Source organism: Macaca thibetana, chromosome 7 (assembly GCF_024542745.1).
Source record: "Macaca thibetana thibetana isolate TM-01 chromosome 7, ASM2454274v1, whole genome shotgun sequence".
In the NCBI taxonomy this organism is placed as follows: Eukaryota; Metazoa; Chordata; class Mammalia; order Primates; family Cercopithecidae; genus Macaca; species Macaca thibetana.
In genome coordinates this window covers 158,715,656-158,730,707 of record NC_065584.1, presented here as the reverse complement: position 1 = coordinate 158,730,707, position 15,052 = coordinate 158,715,656, and the positions used below count along the sequence as shown (strand labels likewise).

At 42.8% G+C, this 15,052-nt stretch overlaps 1 protein-coding gene and 1 pseudogene across 1 annotated transcript in view; both read left to right on the top strand.

Annotated features, from left to right (window-relative positions):
• STOML1 (stomatin like 1) overlaps nucleotides 1–15,052 on the top strand; it is a 158,709-nt gene that overhangs the window by 39,720 nt on the left and 103,937 nt on the right. The window lies entirely within an intron of this gene.
• Nucleotides 4,013–5,230, top strand: LOC126959303 (MKI67 FHA domain-interacting nucleolar phosphoprotein-like; annotated as a pseudogene).

Sequence of the window (15,052 nt, the reverse complement as noted above, 5' to 3'; positions counted from 1 at the left end):
GTGTCAGTTCTCTTCCAGCCTGATCTCATACAATACGATTTACACCCTCTTACCTCTCAAGTTTTAAAAACGTATCTTCACAATGTAAGTCACAGGCACACTAGCAGTTCTATAATAAAACACCAAGTAGATCAGAATGTCCAAACTTACTAGAGAAGAAAAGTGGAATCGTTGGCTATATTTTCAAATTGCATTCAACAGGAAATGTAAGTTTTGGATTCTTTTCACCTTCATACTTCCAAGTTAATAGAATTAAACCAGAATATTCCATTCTTTCACAGCCTCTAGCCAGGCAAAGTTTTACTGTATTACTTCTTGCTTTCAATGGGTATAAAGCAGAGGCCTGGTAAGCACATTCTGTATACCTGCAAAAATGCGGAACTAAACACTTCTATCTGTTCAATATTAAAACAAAGGTCCTGTAAACCCTGGATGGTGAATGTAATACTTCAGCACTAGCACCCATGCCTCAAATATGAAAAGATACCAAGAACACCACTAGCAAACAAAATGAGCTCTTGGCCGGGAGTAGTAGTTCATGCCTGTAATCCCGGCACTTTGGCAAGCCAAGGTGGTAGTATCACTTTAAGTCAGGAGTTCAAGACCAGCCTGGGCAGCATAACGAATTCACATCTCGACAAAAAGTTTTAAAAATTAGCTGGGCATGGTGGCACACACCTGTAGTCCTAGCTACTTGGGAGGCTGAGGTAGGGAAATTGCTTCAGCTCAGGGGTACCAGGCTGTGGTAGCTATGATCATGCCACTGCACTCCAGCCTGGGTGACAGAGCAAGATCTAGATAATTACAGTCTGTCCTGCTCCTGTTTACATTAAAATCACTAAGTTAAATGCTTTCAATCACCAAGATAAAAATTAAGTGAATTGTGACTTTGGAGGTTGGCCAGTAAATAGGCAATGGAAAACAGGCACTTTCCACAGGAATAAAAATGGCCAATAAGCATATAAAAAAGATTCAAGGCTGGTGCGGTGGCTCACGCCTGTAATCCCAACACTAGGAGGCCGAGGCGGGTGGATCACCTGAGGTCAGGAGTTCAAGACCGGCTTGACCAACATGGTGAAACCCTGTCTCTACTAAAAAATATAAAAATTAGCCAGGCATGAGGGTGGGCACCCGTAATTTCATTTACTTGGGAGGCTGAGGCAGGAGAATGGCTTGAACTCAGGAGATGCAGGTTGCAGTGAGCCAAGATCACACTGTTGCACTCCAGCCTGGGCAATAGAGCAAGACTCCATCTAAAAAAGAAAAAAAAAAAAAAAAGAAAGAAAAGAAAAATTGAAAGCACTAGAAACCAAAGAAATGTAATGAAAACAATGAGATTTTCTGCTTAAATACCAGCAAAGAGGGCAAATGGAAGGGGGAAACTGGAGCTCTGCTCCTGTTGGTGGCAGTATGAACTGAACCAATTTTTCTGCAGGATAATTTGAAAATTTCTTAAAAATCCTCAAACTGTTTTATATGTTATTTTCCTCCAGAAATTCTACTTCTATGAATTCAGTCCAAAAATGCTTGCTCAAGTCCATTAGAATATATATATATATAAAAGACAACTTACTTCAGGGGTGGCAATGATTAGCTTAATATATACATCGAGCTTTTAAAACAGATGATGCCGAGGATATATTTACTGCCATAGAAATATGCCCACAACATAGTGACAAAAGACTATATATTATGATTCTACTTTTAAAAATGTTTATACCCATAAAGAAATATAAAAAGCAACAAACCAGAATGTTTTGAGTGGCAAAATTAAAGACTTTTCTTCATATTTTGTCTTCCGAATTATTACAAAAAGAATGCGATTTTCTTTATATTCAGGGAGAAGTATTATTTCATCTACTTATGTTTAAATTTCTTTTCTTTTCCTTCTTTTTTCTCAGGTATGTATCACATGTACTCTAGAGAGCTTGAATCCCTACCTCTTGAGGTAAATCAGACCATTTCTGTCTCTATCAACTTGCCTTTTTTGGACATTTCAAAGCAATGGAATTATACAATATGTGGTCTCCTGTCTGGTTTTTTTTACTTAGCTAATGTTTTAGAGGTTAGTCCCTGACGTATAACAGGTTTTAGTAGTTTGTTTCTTTCATTACTGAGCAGAAGTTCATTGATGGATATACCACATTTTGTCAGCAGAGAGCCTTTTAAACTTCGATTTCAATTTCCTGTGATCTAAACGAACCCCTTGGAACACAAGACTTCTAGGGAAAGCTGCTGTGCATGTCAAAATAACTACTTATCAGAACCAGCTTTGTCATCAGGAGCCTGAACTGCTGCAGAGATTTTTATAATTTTGCAACTTCTTTTTTACAAGCAACTTTTGTTCTACTATACATCAGGACTTTTGAAGCATCTGATACATCCATCGAATAAGTATGAGCATGTGTCTAAGTGGACAAGTGAAACCATCTATGCTACACTGCATATTTTTTCCTCCCCCAGACTGGACCAGGGAATCTCTCAGTTTTCTAGAGTACCCTGTCTCCACTGACAAAGCTGAACAGTATTAAAGACCCTGCTGCCTTTGTTAGGCACATTTGGAGGGGAGGCCCAACAGCAAGGGTGGAGAGGAAAAAGAGAGGGGAGCTTGTGGAACAGGAAGCCCCCCGGGGTCCGCACACGGCTCCCCGCTGTTGAGGATGTTGTGGATGGGGAAGTGCTGATGGTGTCCTGAGGCAGCCTAGCACCTCCACTGGGCCCAGAAGGTCTTGACTATGGACCCTTACCCATGTTCCAGAAGTGTTTAAAAGTTGTTTTTGCTTTTGTTCTTTTCCTAAATGATCATTACTTGGTAGTTAGTTATTAATCTTTCTCTGGGAGAGGGACGGGGCTTTAAAACTGAAGAACATAATTTTCATTAAAATATCAAAAATGGAAAAAAGTTACTTTGTAAACAATTTGCTATGCAAATCAAATGGCAGCTGTTGAGAATCTCAATAAAATGTTAAATGCATTTGCTGCCATTAAAAGAAATAAAGAAAAAAAATTTAGAATAAAGAAAAAAATGCATTTGCTGGCAGTGGTACCATTTGCCCAAGGTTGGGTCGCTGTGTCATCATACTGTGGAGGGGGGGGTATGTGTCGTGTATATGTGTGAAACTTTTCATCTCAGGATGGATCATAACCTTAGCTGCAGTTTTCCTTCCAAATAGGGTTACTAAGTAGAATATGGGCTTGGAAGTGACAGACCTGAGTGAACCAGCCCAGCTTAAAGAAAAATCCAATAAAACTAACTTTTAACAATCCTGAGGTTGGTTTTTGAAACAATAGATACAATGATTTACTCTAAGCAGCTGATTATGATTTTGAATCAGTAATACATACTGTCTCAACCCTTTTTGTTTCCAATGGCAACAGAGATTTCATGCAGAAAACCCCAAAACAGTGACTATTTTTTTTTTTTTTAAGACAGGGTATCACTCTGTCACCCAGGCTGCAGTGGAGTGGTGGATCTCAGCTCACTGCAGCCTCGACCTCCCACCTCAGCCTCTGGAGTAGCTGGGGCCACAGGCACCACGGCGACCGGCTAATTTATTGCATTTTTTGTACAGATGGAGTTTTGCCATGTTGTCCAGGATGGTCTTAAACTTCTAGGTTCAAGCGGTTCACTCACTTTGGCCTCCCAAAGTTCTGTGTCTACAGGCACTAGCCACTGTGCCCAACCTGCAGTGGCTTTTTAAAACATAAGTTCAAGCATCTTTTCTTAACTCCTTTAATTGGAGGTATCTCTTCTCTCATTCTCCTCACCTTTGGTGTTCCCCCAGAGTTCACTGCTGACTGGATGTACAACATATATTTCAAAGTCAAGCCTGGGTGCGGTGGCTCACGCCTATAATCCCAGCACTTTGGGAGACCAGGGCAGGCAGATCGCTTGAGTCCAGGAGCTCTAGACCAGCGTGGACAATATGGCGAAACCCTGCTTATATTAGAAATATAAAAAACTGGGTGTTTCCGGGAGTGCCTCATGGAGTTGGTGTTGGCCACTTTTGGCATGGCAGCCTTTTCCAGCCTGGCTGCGCCTAGCCTGTTACCGAACCTGCAGGTAGATACTGAGTTTCAGAAGGAGGTGGCACAGGTTTGCAAGCGCATACCCTGACAAAAAAAAAAACAAGAACAACTGGTCAGTCACGGTGGCTCATGTCTGTAATCCCAGCACTTTGGGAGGCTGAGGCAGGCAGATCACCTGAGGTTGAGAGTTCAAGACAAGCCTGACCAACATGGAGAAACCCGTCTCTACTAAAAATACAAAAGTTAGCCTGGTGTGGTGGCGCATGCCTGTAATCTCAGCTATTCGGGAGGCTGAGGCAGGAGAATCGCTTGAACCCAGGAGGCAGAGGATGCAGTGAGTTGAGATCTTGCCACTGCACTCCAGCCTGGGCAACAAGAGTGAAACTCCATCTCAAAACAAAAACAAAAACAAAAACAAACAAACAAACAAGAACAACTTTCTCCTGGAGTAGTCTATGTGCGCCACCTACCTAACCTACTGAATGAAACCCAGATCCTTTCCTGTCCTCCCAGTGTGGCACTGGCACTGTTTCAAGGTTCAGACTATCCAGAAAGAAAAGGACTGGAAATAGCAAAGGCTATGCATTTGTGGAGTTTGAGTCTGAGGATGTTGCCAAGTTGAAACAATGAACAACTACCTGTTTGGTGAAAGACTCTTGGAGAGTCATTTTATGCCATCTGAAAAAGTACAGAAAGAACTCTTTCAAGACTGGAATATTCCATTTAAACAGCCATCATATCCATCAGTGAAACGTTATAATCAGAATCGGCACTTACACAAAAGCTACGGATGGAGGAGCGATTTAAAAAGAAACAAGGATTACTCGGGAAGAAATTAGCTTAAAAAGGAATTGAGTATGATTTTCCTCTTTGATTTTATAGAAAACAGAAAGTATTTCAAAAACAAATTGTCAGACATGTACAAAGGCCAGGTGTTATGTAAGAAGAAGAAAAAGGTTTTAGGTATTGCTGACACTCCTGAGAAGACTGTGGATACCCAGGGCCCCACACCAGTTTGTACATTAACATTTTTGGAGAGCGAAAATCTGAAGTGGCTGAAATGAATGATGATGATGAAAATAATGAAATAGTTTTCAAACAGCCCATATCCTGTGTAAAAGAAGAAATACAAGAGACTGAAACACCTACTCATTCACAGAAAAGATGAAGAAAAACCAATCAGGGATTTTCAATGTATTAAACCTAAGATTTCTTCTGAAAAATATTTTTGTGAGAAAAATACAGAAAATTCGTCGGGCGTGGTGGCCCATGCCTGTACTCCCAGTGTAGTGGCCCTCCCAGCTATTCAGGAGGCTGAAGAGGAAGGATCACCTGAGCCCAGGAAGTTGAGGCTACAGTAGCCATGGTCATGCCACTGCACTCCAGCCAAGTCAAGTCATTACATTTATCTTAACCTATTCTATGCTGGCTTAAGAGGGATTTGTATTCAGAGTACAATAGGCAACCTCACAGACATCTAAGTACAGAACTGAAAATAGGACCACACCATGGAAGGATTGGGCTGAGAGGTTATTTTTCCCTCCTGCATGCCTTCACTCTGAACTTCTGCTCCATGCTTGTGCTTTGCTCTGCAGATAAGCATTCGGCATGTGCTCCGGGCTCCTCCAGCCTCTGAGGCTTTGGCTTGCCCTGGCAGTACCCCTGGTCCCAGTGTTACTGGATGTTTCCATATAGATGCTCCTCTGCAAAAAATCTATTGAACACACTCTGTATCATTTCCAATGAGCAGGAGAGAGAATCTGATCTGCCTAGCAGTGAGGGTGGGAGTTCCCTAGTTGTCCCTGGATTTGTAGTGCTGCCCTTTCCAGAGACTCGAGGAGGGGCCAGATATCCAAAAAGAGGGTGTGAGTAGGGCATCAGTAATACAGTCTACTTCAACAAGAAAGTATAAAGTAGAGGCAGTGGCTCACGCCTGTAATCCCAACACTTTAGGAGGCTGAGGCAGGTGGATCACTTGAGCTCAGGAGTTTGAGACCAGACTGGGAAACATGGAAAAACTCCATCTCTACTAAACATACAAAAAATTAGCTGGGCATGGTGGCACATACCTGTAGTCCCAGGTACGTAGGAGGCTGGGTGGGAGCATTGCTTGAGCCCAGGAAGTAGAGGCTGCAGTGAGCCAAGATCATGATGCCACTGCACTCCAGCCTGGGCGACAGAGTGAGACTCTGTCTCAAAAAAAAAGAAAAAAATATATAAAGTGGAAGCATCTGTATGCATGATTGAAGTCATGCTTTCCATCTATTTTTTTTTTCCACCTTTCCTTTTCTCTCTCAAACACTGTATCTTAAGCTTTTCCCTATGTTATCAAGTACTCATAAGCATTATTTGAATGGTTGTATCAGAATCCATTATCTGAACCCATTGTCATTTAGCCATCTGCAGTTGCTGGACATACTGCCCTTTCTGCCACACTCAGTCACCCTTCTGACCTTGCACTGTGTCCAGTTATCTACTAATACACATGCTGGTCATTTAGGACTTAAGAATAGTTATCATGGTTTCTAACACTTCAAAAAGAATGTATCTTCCTAAAAATAGAATGGCTTGGTGGTTATGATAATTTTAAAGCAAAATAGACAAATCAATATTGAAATTAATGTTTTATTCTTATATCTATTTTTCACTTCTCTGTCATTTTGATGGATACAGTTTCATTTGGAAGGATTTTTATTTCAAAACAGAAACAGCATATGACATGAGAATGGGAACTCTGAAAGGTTCAGTTTTCTATTTCTAGTTTACTAAGTTTGTCACAAAAGCTACTGATAGTCAATCATGATTGGCCTGTATTGAAAGTGAGTTCACATTATGTACATCTTAAGCACTATACTTTCTATCAGATATAGAAAAATAGGTGGTGTGTTTGGAAAAGTATTCGGTTAGGAGTCAGGAAGCTTGACTGTTAGTCTCAATCCTGCTTCTTCAGCTGAGTGCCCCTAGGCAATAATTCAGCAGCTATTTCTTAAATACTTAATGAATTTCAGGCTTTGTAGTTGGGCTGGGAATATAGACATAGATACTGCATTCATGATTCTCCAAGGCTCCCTTCCTCACCCGGCTCACAGTGAGCTTTCTTATGCATTGTGTAAATCTGTCTCCTAACAGGCCCCTACTCTGTCTCCAACCTGCTTCCCAGGGCAGTTGTGAGGATCAAATGAGGGAGAATATGTGTGAAAGCAAATTCTAAATGATTTTAAAATGTAATAAAAGTATGACCCATGAAAAATTATTTAAATATCCTTAGAATTTTAAATAAATAGTACATTAACCTGAGTTCTCTATGGTTTTTATTTTAAATAGGTATGAAAGTTTTACAACGGATCACCAATGTGGTTGAAAATCTTGGCTTGATTTTTCTCCAAGAAAATGACACAGTGGTTTGTGTGATTAATTTTGTAAAATTGCCGGCCAAAAAAACCAAAACCTCTTTTGAGCTGAGTGACTGGATCAGTCAAAGGCACGTTGACTGTATAATGGAGAAATCTTTTCTGTGTTCACTAACAGCTTGCCTTTGTTTGATTCCAGTTGCAGCATATCATGAGTGATGAGATCTGTGTGCAGGTGGCTGACCTTTACCTGGCAGAAAATAATAATGGGGCCACCGGAGGCCAGCTGAACACACAGAACTCAAGGAACCTCCTGGAGTCAACATATCAGTGGAAAACTAAGCAGCTAATGTCGGATGAGAATTGCTTTGAGAGTTAATCCTGTGGTCAAAGACCGACCTTGCTGGTGACAATGTAAGTTGTTAGGATTCTCTGAACCAGAAGTTAAAGCCGGGGTACTTTGACCCGTGATTCTACTCCTGGACCTTTTGATGAGTTCACCAAAGAAATATAAAGTGGGAGTAACTATCTTCCTGGACAATCTACTTTCTTTCTTGCCTTTAACAAAACAAAACAAAACAAAACAAAACAAAACTAGTTACATATGATTTTTACAATTTTGTATTCTTTTTCTCTGAACATTTTTCTTTTCTTTTTTTTTTTTTTTTTTTTGAGACGGAGTCTCGCTCTGTCACCCAGGCTGGAGTGCAGTGGCCGGATTTCAGCTCACTGCAAGCTCCGCCTCCCGGGTTCACGCCATTCTCCTGCCTCAGCCTCCGGAGTAGCTGGGACTATAGGCGCCCGCCACCTCGCCCGGCTAGTTTTTTGTATTTTTTAGTAGAGACGGGGTTTCACCGGGTTAGCCAGGATGGTCTCGATCTCCTGACCTTGTGATCCGCCCGTCTCGGCCTCCCAAAGTGCTGGGATTACAGGCTTGAGCCACCGCGCCCGGCCTCATGGTCATTATAGAAAAGAAGACAGGCCCAGCACACACGGCTCGCACTTGTAATCCCAGCACAACGGGAGGCTGAGGTGGGTGGATCACATGAGACCAGCTTGGGCAACATGACAAACCCCATCTTTGCAAAAAATACAGTAATAAAAAAATTATCCAGGTGTGGTGGTATGCGCCTGTAGTCCCAGCTACTCAGGAGCCTGAGGTGGGAGGATCGCTTAAGCCTTGGAGGTGGACATTGCAATTAGCTCTGATCACATCACTGCACTCCAGCCTGGGTGACAGAGGTGGCCCTATGTCAAAAAAAAAAAAAAAGAAAAGAAAGAAAGAAAAAGAAAAAAATGCAGATAACCAAAAAAGTCACCTTATAATTCTTTCCTGAAATCACCATTGATGACATTTCTAGACTTTTCTATGCTTGAGTAAATATTTTGAAAAAGTTAATACTGTACAAACAGTCTTTAACTTTTTTATTTTTTGAGACAGGGTCATGCTTTGTTGCCCAGGCTGGAGTGTAGTACTGAGATCTTGACTCACTGCAACCTCTGCCTCCTGAGTTCAAGCAATCATCATGCCCCAGCCACCCTAGTAGCTGGAATTACAGGCATGTGCCACCACACCGGCTAATTTTTGTATTTTTGGTAGAGATGTGTGTCAGATCCCGGGGTCCAGGTCTAGTCCATGCTGAGGTCTGAGGAAAGTGGATGGGTGAGCGGAAAGAACACTCAAGGGAAAGAACATCAGGTGAAAGACAGTTTTATTCAGCAGCAGCTCTCTTTAACAGCTTCCTTACACTAGCCCTCTTATTAGCAGCTTACCGTTCACCCTGTCTTGGCGGCTTGAGCCAGCTGCCCCCACGCACAGCTGTGCAGCCGGCTTTCCCTCACCTTCAGGGTTAGCAGCTTAACTCTGTCTTCCAGCATGAGCAAGCCCAGTTGTGTCCTGGCTCCCTCCCATCCATCTGCAAGATGGACAGCTTTTGTTCGCTCTCTCTTTCTCTGGGCGCCAGTGCGCCCACCATGTCAAGCTATGTTGAGCCGAGACCAGCCAAGCCCCCAAGAGCCATGTCTCTTATGCACAACGTCAATAGGGCAGTTACACCTTTTACAGACAATAGTGGCATAAAGCCAAGTATGAACTTACACAAACAGGTTATATTACAAGTGGAGGTGTGCGTTTGCACACCAAACCGGTGAGTCATGCAGGCCTGGATATCTGTCTCAGCTTATTCCTTGACCAAAGCACATCCATGTACCTTACAATGTGGTTTCACCATGTTGGCCAGGCTGGTCTCAAACTCCTGGCCTCAACTGATCTGCCCGCTTCAGCCTCCCAAAATGCTGGGATTACAGGTGTGAGCCACTGCATCTGACCTGAAATGGTCCTCAACGTATTTTTGCTCAATTAGCAACACTTCTGGATCTTTAATGTCTTTTTTATGGCTATTTGATATTCACTTTTTAGAGAATTAATGCCTGTATTATTGGACATTTAGGTTGTTTCCAATTTTTCACCATTATAATGGATAATTATAAAAGCAAATAGTTGGAAACAACCTAGACGTCCAACCCACTGTGGGGATTGGTTAATGACATCCTGTTATGAATACTGGAGACAGATTTTGCAATTCTTAAATTATAAATTGTAAAAATGCAGGGTCTGCCTGCTCCCCCTCCGAAATCTATTTTGGAAGTAACTGTATTTGTGTGTATATATTATGTTATTGTCAGGTTGTAAGCTTTACTAGCAGAGTAAGCTAGTAAAAGTAGTAGCTTTAAAAGAACACTGAGCTCGATCTAGCTTCTGGCTCTGTGTGTTTATTGACTAGTGGTGTGCGTTGAGAAACCAGAACTCTCTGAATTTCAGTCTTGTCTCCATACAAAATGAAGAAGGTTGAAAGAAAAAGTTCTCAGGTTTCCTTCCAGGCTCTGATCTTCTCCATGTGATTCTGACAGTTATCTTGTCTGCAGAAAGCCCTTCGGGTACTGAGACTCTCAGGGTTCTGAAAGGGGAGATCCACACACCATCACCATTGACAATTGTTTCATGCAAAACATGGTTTGCTTGCCTCTATTGGTGTGTTGCTTTTAAGTATGGAATTTTTTAAATCACACAAATAATATTAGTGGAACTCAGAATTTCAGGAACTTCATATACAATTGGTGCCATTATAGCAACACTTTTTTTGTTTTGTTTTGTGTTTGAGACAGGGTCTCACTCTGTTGCCCAGGCTGGAGTGCAGCAGTATGCAGGAATGCCATAAGTTTTTAGCTAACACAACAGATCCCTGGAGGTCAAGGCATCCTGGTTATCACTCTAGCCTTCCTACCAATTAAGTTAATTACATCCACCTTGTTGATGATAATGAAGTGCCACCACCTGGCATCTGCTGTTCTCGCCTTCCACCATTCCCACTGACACCACGAAGCCTGGTCTCGTAGCAGCATCTCCTCTTGTCGATCCTGGCCTACAAAGGATATTGCCACTGAGTCTCGGAAAGATTCAGGTGCCATTCTCACTAGTGCCTTCCTTGGTAGCCTAGAGAGGGGAGTTCTTGTGAGGCCACCAAGGGCACATAGTCAAGTGGTGGATTCTGAATCTACTGGCATATAATGAACCATTCCAACATTCCTACCTTCCTGTAGTTTCTGGCCTCTCTGATGCTTTGCAAATATAGTTTTATAATCTCTACCTAATTCACTGCAGCAATTGTTCCATCCACATTTCAAGGAGCCACTCCAGCAGTATGTTGGAGCCCCAGGTGTCCTTGCCAAGCCATTAAATCCTGAGAGTGCTCCCAGGTCAGTGTATTATCATGTATACAGCCTTTAGTCTCCCCCTGGTTCAACACCCTTATGCCTACTCCTCCACCTCCTCTCCCAGATTCTGCCAATACTTGGCAGAAGTGTGTACTTGGCAGCTCCTGCAACATTTTTGGCCAAAAAAAATCGTTCTCCCAGAGCAGGTTGTGCTTGTGACCTTGGGCCATGATGAGGAATGACCGTAACCTGGTGTCAATGTGGGGCAGCAATGACGATACATCTCTTCCTGCTGCAAGGCCTTGCTGGAGGCTCTTTGCCTAGTCTCCAGGCAAGAGGCAGCTGCCCTTCTCTTAGCAAGGAAAGGGGGCTACTTCTTTTAGCCCAGAGCATTGAGTGGAAACTGGAGGTTCAAAGTTCTCAGATGTATCCACTTAAGTTTCCCCATACCAGATATCAGGAACCCATTACCCTTCCTCCCTTCCCCTCCTCCCTTCCCCTTCCCCTCCTCTCCCGTCTCCTCTCCTCTTTCTTCTACCCCAGAGCATTCAGTGAAAACTGGAGGTTCAAAGTTCTCAGATATATCCACTTAAGTTTCTCCATATCAGATATCAGGATCCCTTTTCTTTTCTTTTCTTTTTTTCTTTTTTTCTTTAGAGATGGGATCTCACTCTGTCAACCCAGGCTGGAGTGCGGTGGCATGTTCTCAACTGACGGCAACCTCCACCTCCCAGGCTCAAGTGATCCTCCCACGTCAGCCTCTTGAATAGCTGGGACCACAGGTGCACAACACCATGCCTGGCTAATTTTTTGTACTTTTGGTAGAGATGGGGTCTTGTCATGTTGCCCAGTCTGGTCTCAAACGTCTGAACTCAAGAGATCCACCCACCTCAGCCTCCCAAAGTGTTTGGTTACAGGTGTGAGCCAGTGTGCCCAGCCCCTTCTTTGGCTTCTTTTTTTTTTTTTTTTTTTTTATATGAGGTCTCGCTCTGTTACCCAGGCTGCAGTGCAGTGGTGTAATCATGGCTTACTGCAGCCTCAACCTCCTGGGCTCAAGCAATCCTCCCACCTCAGCCTCCTGAGTAGCTGGAACCACAGGCATGTGCCACCACACCCAGCTAATTTTCAAATATTTTGTGGACAGAATCTACCTATGTTGCCCAGGCTGGTCTCCAACTCCAGGTCTCAAGCAATTCTTCCACCTTGGCATCCTCAAAATGTTGAGATTATAGGTATAAGCTACCATGCCTGGCCCCAGTACTTTTCTATCAGAGGCCCTGAATTTAGCCTAAGTGGCCCATTACACTTGACCTTTTGCAGTTCCACCATCCTTATAGTTCAATTCCATGTCTGATTTTCAGCCTGTTCTGCTCTGGGCAGGAGAAGAGCGTTTCTGGCTTCCATAACATGCTCTGAGCTGACAGGTTTAAGCCTGTCATTCCTTTCTTCAAGGTGTCTGAAGAAATCAAATAAGTCAACAATTCCACAATCCTTATAATTACAGTTGCCCCCATACTGTCCAAGTGCGAGCACAGTGGTTTTCAAATTTTAGCATGTATAAGAATCATGTTGAGGGCTTCTTAAGACACAAATCGATGGCCTCACTCCTAGAATCTCTGATTCAATAAGTCTAAGGTGGTGTTTGAGAATTTGCATTTCTAGGTTGATATGAAATGCCAGCAGTGCTGCTGGTGATGATCCAGGAACCAGATTTGGAGAACTTTGTTCTGGCGCTACTGCATCAGCAATGCCTGCCCTTCCACCTGTACCATATCCCAATCCACAGTAGGTGAGTTTCCTAGTGACAGTATTGCTACAGCACACCAGCACATCACTACCCCACTTACCACCAGCAATGGATCCTGTTGCCATCTGATTAGTGAGTTCCAGAATCCTGTCCTAAAAGTCTACTCTCTAGGGCTACTTTTTAATTTTTAAAAAAAAATTTTATTTTATTTTTATTATTATTTTTGAGATAGAGTCTCGCTCTGTCACCCAGGCTGGAGTACAGTGGCATAATCTCAGCTCACTGCAACCTCCACCTCCCAGGTTCAAGCGATTCTCCTGCCTCAGCCTCCTGAGTAGCTGGGATTATAGCCACATGCCACCATGGTTGGTTAATTTTTGTATTTTTAGTAGAGATGGGGTTTCACCATACTGGTCAGTCTGGTCTCTAACTCCTGACCTCGGGTGATTCACCCACCTCAGCCTCCCAAAGTGCTGGGATTACAGGCATGAGCCACCACACCTAGCACAAATATCTTTATTTTGTCTTCTTATCTGACAGATATTTTCGCTAAAAATGGAACTTGAGGCTGGCAGTTATGTTCTTTTGGTACATTGAAGGTGTCATTCCATGGTCTTCTGGTTCCTGAGGTTTCTGTTGACTGTCAGCTTAATTGTTGCTCCTTTGAAGACAATCTGAATTTTTTCTCAGATCCTTTTTTTTTGGTAGAGGACATAAAAAAGGGGTCATGCACTCCCAAAGTGCTGGGTTACAGAGTCTCACTTTGTCACCCAGGTTGAAGTGCAGTGGTGCAATCTCAGCTCACTGCAGCCCAGACCTCCTGGGCTCAAGCAATCCTTCCACCTCAGTACTTCGAGTAGCTGGCACTCCAGGCATACACCACCACACCTGACTAATTTTTTGTATTTTTTGTAGAGACAGGGTTTCACCATGTTGCCTAGGACAGCCTCTAACTCCTGAGCTCAAGCAAACCACCCACCTCAAAGTGCTGGCATTACAGGCATGAGCCACCATGCCTGGTTCAGATACTTTCAAGATTAAAAAAATGTTTTTGCCTTTGTTTTCTGCAATTTTACCATAATGTGTCGAGGTGTACTATTATTTTTATTTGTCCTGCTTGGGGTTCATGAGGCTTCTTAAATCTGTGAACTATTGTTTTTCATAATTTAAAAAGTACTCTGTCGTTATTTTGTAAAAATATTGCTTCTGCCTCATTATCTGTTTCCGTTCCTTTATTTTATTTATTTGTTTATTTTGAGACAGGGTCTTGCTCTGTTGCCCAGGCTGGAGTGCTCACTGCAGCCTAGAGCTCCCAGCCCCAAGTGATACTCCCAAAGCAGCCTCTCTAGTAGCTGGGACCACAGGCGTGCACCACCACACCTGGCTAATTTTCGTATTTTTTGTAGAGTCGGGGTTACACCATGTTGCCCAGGCTAGTATTGAACTCCTGGGCTCAGGCGATCTGCCCGCTTTGGCCTCCCAAAGTGCTGGGATTGTGTGAGCCACTGTGCCTGGCCCCTCTTTCCTTTTCTTCTGGGATGCTGATTAACGGTGTATTTGGCCTAGTCAAATATGTGCACCTGTGGTCCCAGCTACTTGAAGGGCTAAGGTGGAAGCACTGCTTGAGCCCAGGAGATCCAGGCTGCAGTGAGTCAAGATCGCACCACTACACTCCAGCCTGGGTGACAAAGTGAGACCCTGTAATCCAGCACTCTGGGAGTGTATGACCCCTTTTTTGCCCCACCTCCCTCTCGAGAAGTATCTGAGAAAAAATTCAAGTTGCCTTCAAAGGAACAACAATTAGGCTGACAGGTTCTCAACAGAAATCTCAGGAACCAGAAGACCATGGAATGACATCTTCAATGTACCAAAAGAAAATAACTGCCAGCCTCAAGTTCCATTCTTAGCGAAAATATCTGTCAGATAAAAAGACGAAATAAAGATATTTGGGTCAGGTGTGGTGGCTCATCCCTGTAATCTTGGCATTAATTTTTAAAAATAATGACCGAATATTTTTTAAACTATGAAAATATACCTATAGAGGATCCCTAGTGTGTCCTCTGTATCACTTACTTTCTCGTCTGTGTGTTTTATTTCTTTTTTGTCCCTTCACGTTTCATTCTGAATATTTTCTTCTGAATTACTAGGTTGGTGCAAAAGTAATTGCGATTTTTTTTTTATTTTTTGTTTTTTTTTTGAGATGGAGTTTTAT